An 18,418-nucleotide genomic window follows, 5' to 3' on the forward strand; every position below is an offset into this window, starting at 1 on the left:
TGGGAGAAGTCAGAGTCCATGCCAGTGCAGGGAGAGATTTGGGGGAGAAGCTGAAAAAAAACCTAGATATTTCTGTGCAATCTTCCAATTTTAAATGTTTGGTAGTTAAATAAAAATACTAGGATGGGGCAGCTGGGTGGCTCCATTGGTTGAGTGTCCAACTCTTGGTTTCATGAGTTTGAGCCCAGAGTTGGGCTCTGTGCTGGCAGTTTGGAGCCTGCTTGGGATTCTCTCTCTCCCCCTCTCTCGCTCTCTCTTTCTCCCTCTCTCTCTCTGCCCTTCCCCCACTCATGCTGTCTCTCTCTCAAATAAAAAAAAAAAAAAGCTACGAAAGTCAGACAACATATGTCTTGGGCCAGTGGTCCAAAGTGAGTTACCAGTGACCTATATAAATTTAAACACACATCTGATTCTTTAACGGTTGATTTTTAGTAAAAAGGCCACTTGGGCCTCCATGTGGTCCTGAAATCACACAGGAAGGGCTGGTCCAGGGCTGACCCTGACCTTGTGACTTATATCCAGTCCATTTAGAATCTTGTTTCTATGGACAGTTTGTGCCTCCATTCACTGGGGTCTTGGAGTTGGTCCCCTGAGGCCACTCAGTTTAATGAGGTTGCACTCAGATCTGCTAGGTGCAGGTGAGTGTTGCAGGAATGTCTTCTTTGCTGTTAAAGGCAGTTAAAGACTGCGGTGGAGTTGTTTCCATTGATGGTCAGAAAGGCCATCAGAATTGATTAACCCCCAGCAGAAGTTCAAGTCATGACCAGTGGAGTCAGATCCCTGAGTTCAAACCTCTCTTCTGCCAGCTGGGTACCGGCTTCCTCATCTGTAAAATGGAGAATGAATAGTGACTTCTAAGTAGGATTTCTTGTTGAGATAGAGCTGGCAAAGCTTCCTTAGCATAGGGATTAAAGAGTATGCTCCCACATTGGAAGAGGAATTGTGACTACATTTTTAGAAGGATTACCTACTGTGTTCTAATGCGGCGATTTATTTAAAGTTATTTTTACAGCCGTATTTAAAAACTGATAGTTCAGATCCATTTCACGCATCATCTTCAAACCTGCCTTGCTCTTGCTAACCTCTCTCCAAGCCATCAGGTGTCTGAATTTCCGGGGGACATTTTTGGTGTCTGAGTCCCTGAGCCTTAGGTGTGAGAACTCTAATAACCTCTTCTCCAGTGAAGTCTCTTGCTATCCAACAGACTCTGCTTCAGTGAGCTGCACCCCACCAAGTCCCAGGCCCAGGAGACTGGCTTAGAAAGTCCCACTAAGCTCTTGGGAACCAGCCTGCTCGGAAAAGAGTCCCCTTTTCTAGTGGGACTTTATCCCCTCTTTGCTTCTTCTTTCCCCTCTTTTAAATCTACTCTGCTTCCAGCCTGTCCCCCCCTCACCGCCAACAAAAAGTGCTACCAAAAATTTAGAATCGAGTTGTAAATTGTTAAATCTGATTCAGGTGGTTGCCTTCCAGCCAAAGGCACCATCTGGTCTACCTTGAAAGAGGAGTCAGACTTTCTTGAAGCCTGGTCCCAGCATGGGGTTCTTGTGAGAAGCCTTCTACAAATACCAGAGGAGGGAGGAAGTGTCTAGGATTGGGAATTAGGGAGAGGTATCCTGGGTAGAGGGAAAACCCTTAGGTTGGGCAGTCATGGGGTCTCAGAGAGGGGAACCAATCAGGCTTCTGATACACATGCAGTCTGCCCTTCCCACCTCCGGGAGACCCGCCTACAGCACCCCAGTGGCCCTGAAGTGCCAGGCTTAGAGAGGGGTGCGTGGCAAGGGGCTGCCCAAGAGCTCAGTCTCCCGGCTGGACTAGGATATTTACAGCACCTGTGTTTCTGGGCCCGTCTCTACCTGGATTTATGCAGTCCGTGGCTGTAGCGTTTGTGAGGAATGAGGGGCGCACATCTTGCTGCAAGGGCTGTTCTTGGCCTTGGGACTCTGGCTGGAACGAAAGTTACAAAATCAAAATAAGGGGCCATCTGGGGGAACACCGAGACAGAGTGGCTCTTTCGTGCTGTGTCTGCAAAGCGGTCGGGCTGGTGAAACCCGGGGCTTTCCGACCCACCTAGCGTTATATTTATGGCAGCTGTGGGCGTGGGTGAGGCAGGTGTGGGCGGCGGGGGAAGCGGATCCCACCCTCCCAGTTGCTTGGGGCTGTTCCTCCAAAGGGTTAAAGCCTGAAAGAACGTTCTCTCTCTGGGGATCTGCACTTTGAAAGAGGAGCCTGGAGAACACGTGGTGTGGCCCATCCTCTGTTCCAGAACAGCAAAACTAGAGTCCAAGTCTGAAGGCCCGCACCTTCAACTTTCCCTAATCAGTATGTGTCTGGCTGCTCTCAGACTATAAGGACATAATTAAAACAAACAAGCAAAAAAACACAAAAAACAAAAAACTAAATAGCCGTCCTTTAAGCTTTTCAAGAACCAGAGGGCAAATAATCCATAGGAAGACTGCTTTGGGACCTTCAGGCATTCTGTACAGGCACGAGGGAGCAGTCTCGAGCAGGCTGGGCTGGCAGGCAGCCATCCACATGCCTACCTGTAAAGCCAGCCCTGACTGCTCCTTCTGCAAACTACACTGGAATTAGAGGCCACAGTAGGAAGATCTAGGAAAGCTAAGGGCAGTAGCGATACCCAGAGAAACAAAAACCTCGTTGACGTTTGTCCTGCAAGTCACTTTCCTCCCTTAACCTAAAGGCAGCACAAATGAGGAAGCACTATTGTTAGGGTCACCATTTCACAGATGGAAAAACCGAGGCTTAGAAGGGCGAACGGACTTGCCCGAAGGTGACGCAGCAAGTGCCAACTTCAGTTTCAAACTCAGATTCTGGGGACTCCAGAGGGCCGGCGGCGGGCTGGGAGGGGGCGCAGCGGGGAAACACAGAAGGCGAGAGAGCGGCCCCGCGGGGCGGGGAGAGGAGAGGAGAGGAGAGGAACGGAACCGGGGGCGTCGCGCAGGCCCGGGCTGTTGGAACGGCTGGTTTGGTGGCCCGGGACAGGGGCGGCTGGCCGGGAATCCTGAGCGGGACAGCGGGGCCCGGGCAGCTGCCAGACGCGGCTGGTGACTGGCCCGCGCCGCCCGGCCCCAACCTCCCGGGCGCGCTGCGGTCGGGCAGCGAGCAGGCCACATACCGCGCGGCGCAGAGGAAATGGCTGGAATTCCTCCCGCGGCGCCTCGCTCGGGCTTGGGGCGGGCGGGGCGGGGCGGGGAGGGCGCCCGAGGGAGCGTGCGCAGGCGCTGCGGGGCGCAGGCAGGGGGCGGCTCGGCTCCCAGCCCCCGCACCGGCGGGGGCCCCTCCCCCGGGAGCGTCCCCGGAGCTCGTGAAGGGGCACGGGCTTGCTCCCCCAGAGACTCCCCGGGCCAGCCCAGCCTCCTGCCTCCTCGACCTGTCGGTGGCTCAGGTTGTCTGGGTAGGCCCTGTGGGGAGTGGTACTGCACCCCTGCTGATCGGCCATCGGGCCCCCAGCCTCTGGGGTGGCGCGCGACACAGCACACAGCTCGCACACGACGTGTGGGCCCCTGCGGAGGGGGGTGCTGAAGCTCTGCGCAGTGAGACCTCTGCACGTCCCAGCCTACCCTGTTTTTCAGAAAGCCCTGGCCTGATATCTGCAAATGTTCTAGGCCTGGCCTTCGGCGGCTTGCTGCGGAGGCCTCTCTTTACTACAGAGCGAGGCAGGAGTTGGCTTGGAAGGAGAGGCTGATCCCGCAGGAGAATGCAGGAGTCCGGGTGCTCTAGTATGAGGGCTGGGGGAGGAGTGCAGGGTGGTAGAGACAGCCTGAGCGGTGAATTGGCCTGAGTAATGAGGCTGCTTTCCAGAGTGTGGAGGCATGAGGGGATAGAAAACCTTCTCGGGGTCAGCCTAGCTTGGGAAAGCTCCCGTTCCACCCCTGGACAAGACCACAACATAAGTAGGGGGAGGGGAAGATTTGCATGGAGGACCATAGTTTGGGGCCCAGGGTAACCTCTGCTAGGAGGGTAGCCCCTGGGGGCTTGAACAGGGGCTGGTTGACTCAGGATCTGTCCAGTCAAGAATAGCATTTGGGGGCGCCTTGGGTGGCTCAGTCTGTTGAGCATCCGACTTCGGCTCAGGTCATGATCTCACCGGGTCGTGATCTCACACAGCTTTGCGCTGACGGTGGGAGCCAGCTTGGATTCTCTCCCTCTCTCTCTTGCCCCGCCCCTATTTGTGCACATGCGTGCTCTCTATTGTTCAATGAGTAATAGTTAAAAAAAAGAGGGGGCTCAGCATCCAGCTCTTGATTTCAGCTCAGAGCATGATCTCACAGTGAGTTTGAACCCCTCATCAGGCTCCGTGCTGACCGTGTGGAGCCTGCTTGGGATTCTGTCTTCCTCTCTGCCCCTCCCCCGCTTTATGCATGTTCTCTCTTTCTCAAAATAAATAAACTTCAAAAGTAGAAGAACTTTTGAAGACCTTCTGGCCCTTTACTGGAAACTCATTATGGAGGACTTCTGTGTTTATAGCCAGCAGACTGTTTCATCACCCTGAGGCTACTCTCTTCCTTTCTCTGGCTGGTGAGTCCCACCTGGGCTTTCAGCTCCCATACCCTCTCCGTGAATACTTCCTTGACCCTCCACTGTATTCTATTCCCCCAGATTGCTTCCACTGCATACATAATTTTATCTCTCACACAGGCTTGTGAATAATTTGTTTATAAATGTATCTCCCCAGTTAGATAACACCTCCACAAGGTCAATGACTGATTGAATCTTAGTATTTTTGTGGACTTCACTGTCTAGTGTGGTGCTTGCCTTATAGTAAAGACACTATTTAAATGTTTGTTGAATGAATGAATGAATGAATGAATGAGAGAAAGAGGAAGGAATTGGGTGCGCATAGTACAAACAGAAGCAGAGATCAAAGAAAAGCGGGCCCGATGAGGATTCTGCTAGAAAGCTCTAATCTTTGCTTCCTTCATATGGAGAGAATACTATCTAGGTCCTGTTCTGTCCTCTCTCACCTGCACCCCTCAGGTGTGCCCAGTCCAGAGGGCCTGACACCATTACTTATCCCAAATCTCTCTGACCTTCATACTGTGATCCTAACCTTTATCCTAATGCCCAGTCTCACTCTCTTACCCTGGCTTTAGCCTCTGGGTTTGGCTTTGTCCAGATGTGCCCGTTTCCATCTCCTACCCTTCTCCATCTCCCCATCCAGTACTTCCCATGCTGGCCCTCCTCATTTCTCTGCCCAGGGCCCGGGAGGGTCTGATTCCACATAAAGTGTTACTGTCCGCCTTGTCAAAGGTTTGGAGCACAGAAGGTGGTGCCCTGGCCCAAGGCTGGGAGCAGGGATTGGTGGTGACTTTGCTTGCCTTGGGAGTGGAATGGCTTCAAGTGTGGAAGCAGGACAGTGACAGAGTTCCCCAGACTGACCCACATCACTTCTGAGTCCAAGTTACCAGCTTAATTTCTACCCTCTCCAAGGGGCTTCTGAGAAGCCAGACTGAGATCTGGGGAGGGACTCTTCTGCAAGGTCCTGGAAGGAAGTAGGAGCCAGAGGTAGGCCTGTCCTAACGCTCCTGCCCCTCTTCAGGCATGTGTGGTGGGTGGCACTGTAACTGGGGAGGAGAAGGGGATGAGGTATCATTTCCAAGGCCGCCCCTGGACACTCACCCATGAAGAGCAGGCCCAGGAAGCCTTGGCAGACCCTTAATACAGACACAGGCAGACAGAAACATAGACAGCTCACAATGACAGTATCAATTCTGGGAATTTTGGAAGTCAAAACCCCTACATTTTTCACAAGAAAAAGGAACAGATTTTGGCATCTTTGCTCCAGAAACAGGAACTGACCAAGACAGTGACCTCTGATAATCACTTCTCATCTCAGTGCTCAGAAGGGTTCCCTAAGCCCATCTGTTTTCTCCCCAGAGTTCTATGGACCAGGAATCCCCGGGGTTTTATGGGACAGTATGGGAGGAAGGGAAAGGAAAGGGAGATAGGCATGATGGAGGGAAGAAGGGAAGATATTTATTTATTTGTATTTATATTTATTCATTTTTGAGAGAGAGAGAGAGAGAGAGAGAGAGGAAGGGGAGGGGCAGAGAGAGAGGAGCGCGGTGAATCCAAACCCGGCTCTGCGCTGACAGCAGCGAGCCTGATGTGGGGCTCGAACTCATGAACCGTGAGATCATAACCTGAACTGAAGTCAGATGTTCATTTGACAGAGCCACCCAGGTGTCCCGAAGGGGAGATATTTTTGAAGTGGTGTGCCTTTGAGGACTGAGGAAGCCAGGAGCCTGATAGAGATGGGGTTGGGGCCAGAAAGCACCTCATAGGTGCTCAGTGTTTTTTCATCTCCTCATGGACAGAGCATCCATATTGTGTGTCCCTTAGAGCTCATGGTTCTTTGGACCTGTATTCTCATAGCACTGAAGTATAGCAAACACCCTTAGCTGTATTACCTCCTCTGCATTGATTGAGGACCTACTACACGTCAAACAAGTTGCTGGGTACTGAGTGACTAAGAGACAGCTTTTTCCATTCCAGAACCTAGAGCTGAGTAGAAGGAGTTGGCATTCAAATAAGAGAGCATTAAGAGAATGAAGCTGACAATAACCATTGCCAAGAGAGAAGGGAGAGGCCGCATCAGGTTGGGGTGGAGTACGAAAAACCTTAAGAAGTTGGCATTTGAGAGCATTTGAGTGGCCTTGAAAGGAAAACGGGCATTAGCCATGTAGAGGTGGGGAAGGAGTTCCTTCCAGGGCAGGAAGGAAGTGCATCAGCAAAGGCACAGGGGAGGTCAGGTGCTAGTGCATCCGAAGCACTGAGAGCATAGGGCAAAAGTGGGTACAGAGGAGTATTAGAAGAAATGGCTGGAGTAGGAGGTGGGGTCCACTTTGTAGAGGGTCCCGAATGCCAGACTGAGGTCCATGAGATTTCTCAGAGGACCATGAGGAGGACTTGACCGGCAATGGCATGACATCATTCTGCTGGCAGGTCAGAAAGAAATGGGGTGGTGGGAAGGGCTGGGGAGAGAAGGGGAAGCAGCCAGACCCCGTGCATGGATAACTCAACCAGACCACTAAAGTGTTTTCTATTCCCAGCTCCTCATCTGTGCAGCTGACCTGAAATTGGTTCCATTGAGTAGATCTTTGCTGGGGACGGGTTTGCACCGTAAAAGTCGGAGCCTCAGTTCTCCTATGAGAGCAAACTGAGTATTGAAGGTGGCTTCTCTGTTCCTGTGTGAAAAGGCCAGAGTGGTAATCACTGTGGGCAATCAGAGGCTTCCTCCTTGTGGACAGGCCAGTGAGCAGTGCCTGTGCTAACATGGGGAAGGGTGAGACGTTGGGGGTAGCCCAGATCTGGGGGAGAGACAGTCTTCTGAAGCATCTGGGTTGGAGAGGGGTCTGGAAGGAGGTACTAGGGGCCAGAGGGCACTGGGTGGTGGTCTCTGGGCGAAAAGTTCTCTGAATAGACCCAGCTGGTCCCCCTGCTGGGTCTGGGGCTCTATCCTTCACAGAACACTTCTCACATGGGGTGAGAAGGAACTTTCTCAGCAATAGGCAGAGAGAATTGTATTGGTCGTGTATTTTTAAAAACGTTTTAATCTATTTTTGAGAGAAAGAGACAGAGAGAGGCAGAGAGAGGGGGGTACAGAGGGTCCAAGGCAAGCTCTACACCGATAGCAGAGAACCTGATGTGGGGCTTGAACTCATGAACCATGAGATCATGACCTGAGCTGACCTTCTCTCCTTTCCCTGGCTCCCCCAACCCACCCCCCACCATCTCCTACTTCTCCCTTGGAGCATGTTAGCATTTCATCAATTCATTCTATGCATATTTATGATTTCAACCTGCCAGGTTCTGTACTAGACATGGGAACACAATGGTGAACAATGCTAATGATGGAAACAGATAAAGGCCCTAGAAGGGCCTGGAGATCTCTCCATGGCCTGATGAGGTCTGAGATGCTACTTGGCTGGAAGAGGCAGAACTGTCCTTGCCAGTTATGATTTTGTGGCGCCATCTGCTGGTCACATGTAGACACGTAGACAGGGTTAGGTGTAAATCTCCCCCCGAAGAAATAGACTATTAAAATAAAGAGGGTATTGAGGAGGGTACCTTTTGGGATGAGCACTGGGTGTTGTATGGAAACCAATTTGACAATAAATTTCATATATTGAAAAAAACTAAAATAAAATAAAGAATGTAACACAGCTACGTACATACCTAAAACATACACGTGTTCACAAACAAATATACATGTAAACAAGACACATAGTCGCAGGTAGAAATTCAGTATCTAGCACAGTTCTTTACTTTTGGAGTCCAATAAGTACAGTGGACCCTTGAACACTACGGTGGGGTGGGGGGAGTCAGGGTTAGGGGTTCCTACCTGTGCAGTTGAAAAATCTGCAGATTACCTTTGACCCCCCCAAATCTTACCTTAATAATAGCCTACTGTTGACTGGAAGCTTTACCATTAACATGAATGGTCGATGAACACATATTTTGTATATGTGTATATATTATATTCTTACAATAAAGTAAGCTAGAGAAAGAAAATTTTATTAAGAAAATCAGAGAAGAGGAACACACGGGTGGCTCAATCAGTTAAGCGTCCCACTCTTTTTTTTTTTTTTTAAGTTTATTTATTTACTTCGAGAGACAGCGAATGAGCAGAGAATGGGCAGAGAGAGAGAAGGAGAGAGAGAATCCCAGGCAGGCTCCGCACTGCCAGTACAGAGCCCCTTTTGGGACTGGAACTCACGAACCCTGAGATCATGACCTGAGCTGAAATCAAGAGTCGGACGCTTAACCAACTGAGCGACCCAGGCACCCCAAGTGTCCTACTCTTGATTTCAGCTCAGGTCATGATCTCACAGAGGGGAAATCAAGTCCCCTATGGGGCTCTCTGCTGTGTAGAGCCTGCTTAAGATTCCCTCTCTCTCTCTCTCTCTCTCTCTCTCTTTCTCTCCCTCTGCCCCTTTACTCTCCTCGTACTCTGTCTTTCAAAAAAAAAAAAAAAGAAGAAGAGAAAATACACTTAACAGTACTGTACTATAATTTAAAATTTTTTTTAATGTTTTATTTATTTTTGAGAGAGAGAGACAGAGTATGAGTGTGGGAGGGACAGAGAGGGAGACACACACATACAGAATCCGAAGCAGGCTCTAGGCTCTGAGCTGTCAGCACAGAGCCTGATGTGGGGCTTGAACTTACGGACCGCAAGATCATGACCTGAGCTGAAGTCAGTTGCTCAACTGACTGAGCCACTCAGACGCCCAGTACTGTACTGTATTTTAAAAAATTGTTTTAAATGTCTATTTATTTTTGAGAAAGGGGAGGGAGAGAGAGAGAGGCAGAGAGAAGGAAACAGAATCCAAATGCAGGCTCCAGGCTCTGAGCTGTCAGCACAGAGCCTGACGTGGGGCTTGAACTCACCAGCTGTGAGATCATGATCTGAGCCGAAGTTGGATACTTAACCGACTGAGCCACCCAGGCATCCCAGTACTGTACTGTATTTATAGCAAAAAATCCACTTGTAAGTGGACCCTCACAGTTCAAACCTGTGCTGTTCAAGGATCAACAGTATTTGCTAGTCTACAAAATAAAATCCAAATTCTTCAGCTAAGCTTTCTTTCAGGCTTATTCTTTGCTCCCCTTTCTTGCCAACTGGCTGAGTGCTCCATCATCACTTGCCTCCTACCTATATTCCTTCCCTGCCCCCTCTTATTAATTCGTTAAGACCAAGGTCAAATGCCATCTTCCCCCCTTACCTTTCTAGCTAAGATGATGAGTTTCTCAGACAAATAAAGAAACTGATCCCATTCACAATTGCACCGAGAAGCATAAAATACCTAGGAATAAATCTAACCAAAGATGTACAAGATCTGTATGCTGAAAACTATAGAAAGCTTATGAAGGAAATTGAAGAAGATACAAAGAAATGGAAAAACATTCCGTGCTCATGGGTTGGAAGAATAAATATTGTTAAAATGTCAATACTACCCAAAGCTATCTACACATTCAATGCAATCCCAATCAAAATTGCACCAGCATTCTTCTCGAAGCTAGAACAAGCAATCCTAAAATTCGTATGGAACCACAAAAGGCCCCGAATAGCCAAAGTAATTTTGAAGAAGAAGACCAAAGCAGGAGGCATCACAATCCCAGAATTTAGCCTCTAGTACAAAGCTGTAATCATCAAGACAGCATGGTATTGGCACAAAAACAGACACATAGACCAATGGAATAGAATAGAAACCCCAGAACTAGACCCACAAACGGATGGCCAACTAATCTTTGACAAAGCAGGAAAGAATATCCAATGGAAAAAAGACAGTCTCTTTAACAAATGGTGCTGGGAGAACTGGACGGCAACATGCAGAAGAATGAAACTAGACCACTTTCTCACACCATTCACAAAAATAAACTCAAAATGGATAAAGGACCTGAATGTGAGACAGGAAACCATCAAAACCCTAGAGGAGAAAGCAGGAAAAGACCTCTCTGACCTCAGCCGCAGCAATTTCTTACTTAACACATCCCCAAAGGCAAGGGAATTAAAAGCAAAAATGACCTATCGGGACCTCATGAAGATAAAAACCTTCTGCACAGCCAAGGAAACAATCAACAAAACTAAAAGGCAACCAACGGAATGGGAAAAGATATTTGCAAATGACATATCGGACAAAGGGCTAGTATCCAAAATCTATAAAGAACTCACCAAACTCCACACCCAAAAAACAAATAATCCAGTGAAGAAGTGGGCAGAAAACATGAATCGTCACTTCTCTAAAGAAGACATCCGGATGGCCAACAGGCACATGAAAAGATGCTCAACGTCGCTCCTCATCAGGGAAATACAAATCAAAACCACACTCAGATATCACCTCACGCCAGTCAGAGTGGCCAAAATGAACAAATCAGGAGACTATAGATGCTGGAGAGGATGTGGAGAAACGGGAACCCTCTTGCACTGTTGGTGGGAATGCAAATTGGTGCAGCCACTCTGGAAAACAGTGTGGAGGTTCCTCAAAAAATTAAAAATAGACCTACTCTATGACCCAGCAATATCACTGCTAGGAATTTACCCAAGGGATACAGGAGCACTGATGCATAGGTGCACTTGTACCCCAATGTTCATAGCAGCACTCTCAACAATAGCCAAATTATGGAAAGAGCCTAAATGTCCATCAACTGATGCATGGATAAAGAAATTGTGGTTTATATACACAATGGAATACTACGTGGCAATGAGAAAGAATGAAATATGGCCCTTTGTAGTAACGTGGATGGAACTGGAGAGTGTGATGCTAAGTGAAATAAGCCATACAGAGAAAGACAGATACCATATGGTTTCACTCTTATGTGGATCCTGAGAAACTTAACAGGAACCCATGGGGGAGGGGAAGGAAAAAAAAAGAGGTTAGAGTGGGAGAGAGCCAAAGCATAAGAGACTCTTAAAAACTGAAAACAAACTGAAAGGTTGATGGGAGGTGGGAGGGAGGGAAGGGTAGGTGATGGGCATTGAAGAGGGCATCTTTTGGGATGAGCACTGGGTGTTGTATGGAAACCAATTTGACAATAAATTTCATATATTAAAAAAAAAGATAATGACTTTCTCTTCTGAATTTCCATAACTTTATAATATTTATCATTTCACTGACTTGCGTTTTAGCTATGAGGACATGTGTTTTCTCCTTTTCTACTCTGTAAACTCCTCCAGGGTACTTGACTTGTGCTTGACTCATGTTTGTGTTCCCCCATAGTGCCCGGCACATTGCTTTGCACAAAGCTGGGGCTCAGTAAGTGTTTGCTGAGTGAATGAGTGACACAGTCACAGACACAGAGGAAAACAAAGGTAGTACACAGAAATGCAGCTCTATTCACATAAATGTCTTTATCCTTGCAAAAATGATACACATTTACATGAAAACACAGATATGTGAGTAGACATGCTGTTTACTTTAAGCCCTTTGTTATTTCTGCTGTCTTCATTCTAATCCAGATCTCCATCCCACCATCCCACTGACTGACAGCAACATATTCTTTTCTTTCTTTTCTTTCTTTCTTTCTTTCTTTCTTTCTTTCTTTCTCTCTTTCTTTCTTTCTTTCCTTCTTTTTCTCCCTTCCTTTTTTAAGAGAGAGAGAGGGCACAAGTGAGCAAGGGAGAGAAAGAGAATCGCAGGAGGGGCAAGAGAGAGACAGAGAAGTGGGGGTCACTTGAAGTTGGGCTCAAACTCACGAACTATGAGATCATGACCTAAGCCTAAGTCAGATGCTTAATGACTGAGCCATCCAGGAGCCCTGACAGCAATAAACTCTTAACTCCTCTCCATTTCTAGTTCTTTCCTTTCCACTTTTCCATGGTCCTCAAGCTGTACTTTCCTAAAACCCCTCTTTGATGATATTATTCTTTAGCTCAAGAACTCCAGCAGTTCCTGTTGCCTAGCATGATAAAATCTGGAAAAAAACTCAGTTCTTTCTTTTCTGCTCTCTCTTCAGGTAAGGGAGTCAGTTATAACCAGCGAGAAAGGAGTGGAAGTGGTTTCTGGGACAGTTTGTCATTACCTATTAAAAGAGAGAATTGTAGTTGGTGCCACTTGTCCTCCTTCCTTACTGCTTTGAATATGGTTACAAAGGAGCTGCAGCAGCCACTTTGCAACCATGAGGAAAAAAAAAAAAACAAAAACAAGCTGTTGCTCCTGACCCCACTGAGTAGGTGAACAAATGCTACTGTTTCTAGATTCCTTGTTTATATGAAGAAAACAAAACAAAACAAAACACCCATTTGTTTAAGCCACTGCAAGTCATGTTTTTTGTTATTCTCATCTGGATGTAATCCTAATTCATGATTTTTAAATATCCCCCTTCCTTCAATACCCACAGGATAAAGTTGGATTTCCTTAACCTGGTAGTTTTAATTTTTAAATTTTTAAAAATTTTTAAATTTTTAAAAGTTTATTTATTTTTTAAGTAATCTCTGTGCCCAACATAGGGCTCGAACTCATGACCCCAAGATCCAGAGTTACATATTCTTCCAAGTGAGCCAGTCAGGTGCCCCAACCTGGTATTTTTTTTAATGTTTATTTATTTTTAAGAAAGAGAGATGGAGAGAGAGAGAGAGAGTGAGAGAGACAGCACAAGCGGGGGATGGGCAGAGAGAGAGGGAGACACAGAATCCGAAGCAGGCTCCAGGCTCTGAGCTGTTAGCACAGAGCTGGACGTGGGGCTGGAACCCACAAACTGCGAGATCATGGCCTGAGCCAAGGTCAGACGCTTCACCAACTGAGCCAGGATGAGAAAAAGCAGACATAGGATGAGCAAAGGAAAGAGCTTTCCAGGCAGAAGGAGTAGCGTCCACAAAGGTCCTGAGGCAGAGTACTCATGATCTGGCTCCATTCTACTCATCCAGCCAGAATTTCCAGTATTTCCAATATTCTTTCCATGGCTACACACTAGCCTAAGCCTCTAGCCTCTCTTGTCTGGTCAATTTCAGTAACTTCCCAATTCATCTCCTTGCTCCTGCTATTCATTTCCCCTAATCCATTCTCCTCACTGCAGCCAGAGATCTTTTTAAAATAATTCAAATCAAATGTCTTTTCTATGCTTAAATCCCTTCAGTGGTTTTTTATTACTCTTTGACTCAAGCCCAAACTCTTCAATAAAACCCAAACTTCTACAAGGATCTGCAGGGTGCAGATCAGTGGTCCTTGACCCCAGACTCACATTAGAATTACCTAGGCAAAAATGAACTATTGGGCCCTCATCAAAATAAAAAGCTTCTGCACAGTGAAGGAAACAATCAGCAAAACTAAAAAGCAACCAACGGAATGGAAGAAGATATTTACAAATGACATATCAGATAAAGGGTTAGTATCCAAAATCTATAAAGAACTTATCAAACTCAACACCCAAAAAGCAAATAATCCAGTGAAGAAATGGGCAAAAGACATGAATAGACACTTCTCCAAAGAAGACATCCAGATGGCTAACAGACACATGAAAAAATGCTCAACATCACTCATCATCAGGGAAATGCAAATCAAAACCACAGTGAGATACCACTTCACACCTGTCAGAATGGCTAACATTAACAACTCAGGCAACAACAGATGTTGGCAAGGATGCGGAGACAGAGGATCTCTTTTGCACTGCTGGTAGGAATGAAAAATGGTGCAGCCACTCTGGAAAACAGTATGGAGGTTCCTCAAAAAACTAAAAATAGAACTACCCTACGACCCAACAATTGCACTACTAGGCATTTATTCAAGGGATACAGGTGTGCTGTTTTGAAGGGATACATGCACCCCCATGTTTATAGCAGCACTATCAACAATAGACAAAGTATGGAAAGAGCCCAAATGTCCATCGATGAATGAATGGTTAAAGAAGATGTGGTATATATATACAATGGAGTATTACTCGGCAACCAAAAAGAATGAAATCTTGACATTTCCAACTACGTGGATGGAACTGGAGGGTATTATGCTAAGTGAAATTAGTCAATCAAAAATCATATGACTTCACTCCTATGAGGACTTTAAGAGATAAAACAGATGAACATAAGGGAAGGGAAACAAAAATAATATAAAAACAGGGAGGGGGACAAAACAGAAGAGACTCTTAAATATAGAGAACAAACAGAGGGTTACTGGAGGGGTTGTGGGAGGGGGGATGGGCTAAATGGGTAAGGGGCACGAAGGAATCTACTCCTGAAATCATTGTTGCACTATATGCTGACTAACTTGGATGTAAATTAAAAAAAAATTACTTAGGATTATTATTTTATTTTATTTTATTTTATTTTATTTTATTTTATTTTATTATTTTATTTTAGAATTACCTTGGAATATTTTCAAAATGATCAGTGGTTGGGGTGCCTCGGTGGCTCAGTCAGTTAAGCATCTGACTCTTGTTTTTGGCTCAGGTGGTGATCTTGTGGCTCGTGAGATTGAGCCCCGCATTGGGCTTTGTGCTGCTGGCACAGGGCCTGCTTGGAATTTTGTCTCCCTTTCTCTCTGTCCCTCCTCTGCTTTCTCTCTATCTCTCTCAAAATAAATAAAGATAAGCTTAAAAATAAAAATGATCAGTGACTGAGCTCCACTTTTACACATTCTGATCTAATATGTATGGGATGGGGTCTGGGGCACAGACATTTTTACAAATTCCTAAGTAGATGCAGAAGTACGGTCAGGGTTTAGAACCTCTGATTTTGTCCTTGACTGTCCACCCTCACCTAGCGCCAGGCACACATATGGCTCCCTCTGCTTTAACTGTGTTGGTCTTTTTTTAATTCTCCCAACAAGCCAAACTCTTTTTGGCTTCAGGACTTTTGTGGATGCTGTTCCCTCTGCCTGGAAAGCTCTTTCTCTTGCTCATCCTGTGTCTGCTTGGTTTTTCCATCCTTCAGGCTCAATCTAAATATATCCTGTTCAGAGAGGCCTCCCTTAACCATTTCATTTAAAATTGTCACCCTTGTCATTTTCTTGTTGTAATTTCTTGCTCCTTTTTTAAAATTTCTTTTTTTAATGTTTATTTTTTTGAGACAGAGACAGAGCGTGAGCAGGGGAGGGGCAGAGAGAGAGGGAGACACAGAATCCAAAGCAGGCTTCAGGCTCTGCACTGTCAGCACAGAGCCCAATGTGGGGCTCGAACCCACAAACCGTGATATCGTGACCTGAGCCAAAGTCAGATGCTTAACTGACTGAGCCACACAGGCACCCCAGCATTTAGATTATTTTTAAGTAACTCAACTATCTGCCCCCACCCCGAGTCTCACTAGTCTTCAAAGAAAGAACAAAATTCAGCCACTTAACAATGTAACATTCACATTGTGCAGGAGGATCCAAAAAAATTTACTAGCATACTAAGAGGAAGGAAAATATTACCATTACCTGAGAGAAAATTAATGATTATCATACAAGGACTTTAAAAGAGCTATTATAAAGATGTTCAGGGATTTAAAGGAAAACAAGAACATAATGAGAAGAGAAATATAAAATCTAAAAATGAACCAAAGTATCAAATTTTCTAGAACTTAAAAATATAATATCCAGAGTGAAAAATGCACTAAATGGGCCCAACAGCACATAGATTAGAAGTTGCAGAAGAAAGTATCTATGAATGTGCAAACACAGCAACTCTCCCAGCTGAAGCCCCCAGAAACCCATTGCCCTGTGGGATAATATCAGCATTCTAATACATATGTGATTAGAGTTCCAGAAGGTGAGAAAAGAGTGAATGTGTCAGAAACATACTGGAAAAAAGGTCTGAAAAATGTCCACATTTGATGGAAGCTAAAAACTAAAATATCCAAGAATCTCAATGAACACCCAACCTGGATAAATACGAAGAAAACCATACCAAGATGCCTCATATCATTGCTACAATATAATCATGAAAAGAAAAATTGGAAAAGCTTCCAGAAGAAAAAGACATATTACATATAGAAACCAAAGGTAGGAATGAACACTAACTTCTCATCAGAAACAGTGAAAGCCAGAAGAGAGAAGAATGATGTTTTTAAAGTTCTATCAGAAAAAAAAAAAAAAAATCAACCTAGAATTCCATATCCAGCAAAAAATATCCTCCAAAGTGAAAAGATCATTCAAAATCCTTCAAATGAATTGAAAATAAAGGAACCCCCCCCCAAAAACCCCAAACTTGAGAGAACTCAACACTGGCATAATTCACTACATGAAATGTTAAAGGAAATCCTTCAAATTGAAGGAAAATGATAGCAGATGGAAACTTTAACAGAGAGGGATGAATGATCAAAGCTGACAAAAGAAGAAATAAAAACATGAATAGCTCTACATCTATGAAAGAAACTGCACTTATAATTTAAAAATTCTTTCCACAAAGAATACCCCCACACCAGGTTTTTCTGGTGAACAGGTAAAGAAAAAAATAATACCGATGTATCACAGACATTTTCAGAAAACAGGAGAGAAAACATTTGTCAACTCATTTTATGAGATTAAAGGAGAGGTTGACAAATATTTTAGACTGTTTTAGGCTACTGCTCTTTGTCCTCTGTGTCCTTCTCCTCCCTCCTCTCTTCCTTTTTCACAATCCTTTACAATTGTAAAAGCCATTCTTAGTTTACAGTCTATAAAAAAACTGGCAAGGGTCAGACTAGTCCTGTGGGCCTCAGTCTGCCACCCACTGGGCTAAACCACTAGTAAACTACACAGATTTTACTAAGGACTTTGGTAAGGTGGTAGAGAAGAGAGGTATATCTCACACCAAACAGCAACAACCTAGTAAATACTCCCATCAGACACTTAATGTCCAAATATTTTGGGGTTTTCTAGGTATTTTTTTGTTATTAATTTCTAGTTTAACTTCAGTTTGGCCAGAGAACATGCTTTATGTAATTTCAAGTCTCTAAAATTTTTGAGGTTTGTTTTATGTCCCTCTGATGGTCTATCTTAGTCAATGATTCATGCACACTTGAAAGGAATGTGGATTTTGCTGTTGTTGGGTGGAGTGCTCTATAAATTCAGTTAGATCAAGTTCGTTGATAGTGATGTTTAGATTGTTTATATCCTTACTGATTTTCTGTCTACTTGTTTTATAACTTAATTACAGTCTCCAACTGTATGGATTAATCTATTTCTCCTTCCAGTTCTGTCAGTTTTTGCCTCATGTATTTGGAAGCCCTGTTGTTAGGTGCTTACAAATTTAAGATTATTATGCCTTCTTGGTGAACTGACCCCTTAATCATTAAATAAAATCCTTCTTTATCCTTGGTAATATTTGTTGTATTAAAGTTGACTTTGCCTGATGCTAACCTAGCCACCATACTTTTTTGGATGAGTGTTTACACAGTATAACTTTCACTATCCTTTTACTTTTAACCTATGTATATCTTTATATTAAAACGGGTTTCTTGTAGGCAACATATAGTTAGATCTTGCTATTTTATCCCACATGACAGTCACTGTCTTTTAATCTGATTGTTTATACCGTTTAGACCATTCACATAGATTTAAATTTAACATCGTGCCAGCTGTTTTCTGTTTGTTTTGTCTGTTCCTTTTTGATTTTTTTTTCTTTTTTTCTGCCTGGTTTGGACTAAGAGTTTGTTACCATTTGATTTTGTCTCCATCATTGTTATCACTCATACCTTAAAAAATTTCATGTTGCCCACTGGTTTAAATTGCGTGTATTTAATGAATCACAATTTCAGGTTGTCCTAAGATTTAAAGTAAACATATTTAATTACTCACAGTCTATCTCCACGTGATATCATATAGCTACATCTATCGTGTAAGAACCTTACGTTGGTCTAATCCCTATGCTTTCCTTCCGACTTCTAAGCTACTGTCATTCATTTCACTTTTATGCTATAAACCCATAACATTTTTTACTGCCATTCTGGCTTAGACAGTCATTTATCTTTTAGAGTAATTAGAAATTTAAGAAAATCTTTTGTCTT

The 18,418-nt window shown here is 44.7% G+C and overlaps 1 long non-coding RNA gene across 1 annotated transcript; it reads right to left on the reverse strand.

Annotated features, from left to right (window-relative positions):
• Positions 1-385: 385 nt before the first annotated feature.
• LOC124504371 (uncharacterized) lies at positions 386-2,106 on the reverse strand. The gene is made up of 2 exons (XR_006960387.1): positions 1,854-2,106; positions 386-826 (listed from the first exon to the last, which is right to left on the reverse strand). It is a non-coding gene; the product is annotated as an uncharacterized LOC124504371 (long non-coding RNA).
• Positions 2,107-18,418: the final 16,312 nt, after the last annotated feature.

The sequence above is a fragment of the Lynx rufus genome, unplaced genomic scaffold, assembly GCF_022079265.1.
Source record: "Lynx rufus isolate CCGP_SWC_20201006 ecotype Redwood Valley unplaced genomic scaffold, mLynRuf1.p SCAF_8, whole genome shotgun sequence".
NCBI classification, from domain to species: domain Eukaryota; kingdom Metazoa; phylum Chordata; class Mammalia; order Carnivora; family Felidae; genus Lynx; species Lynx rufus.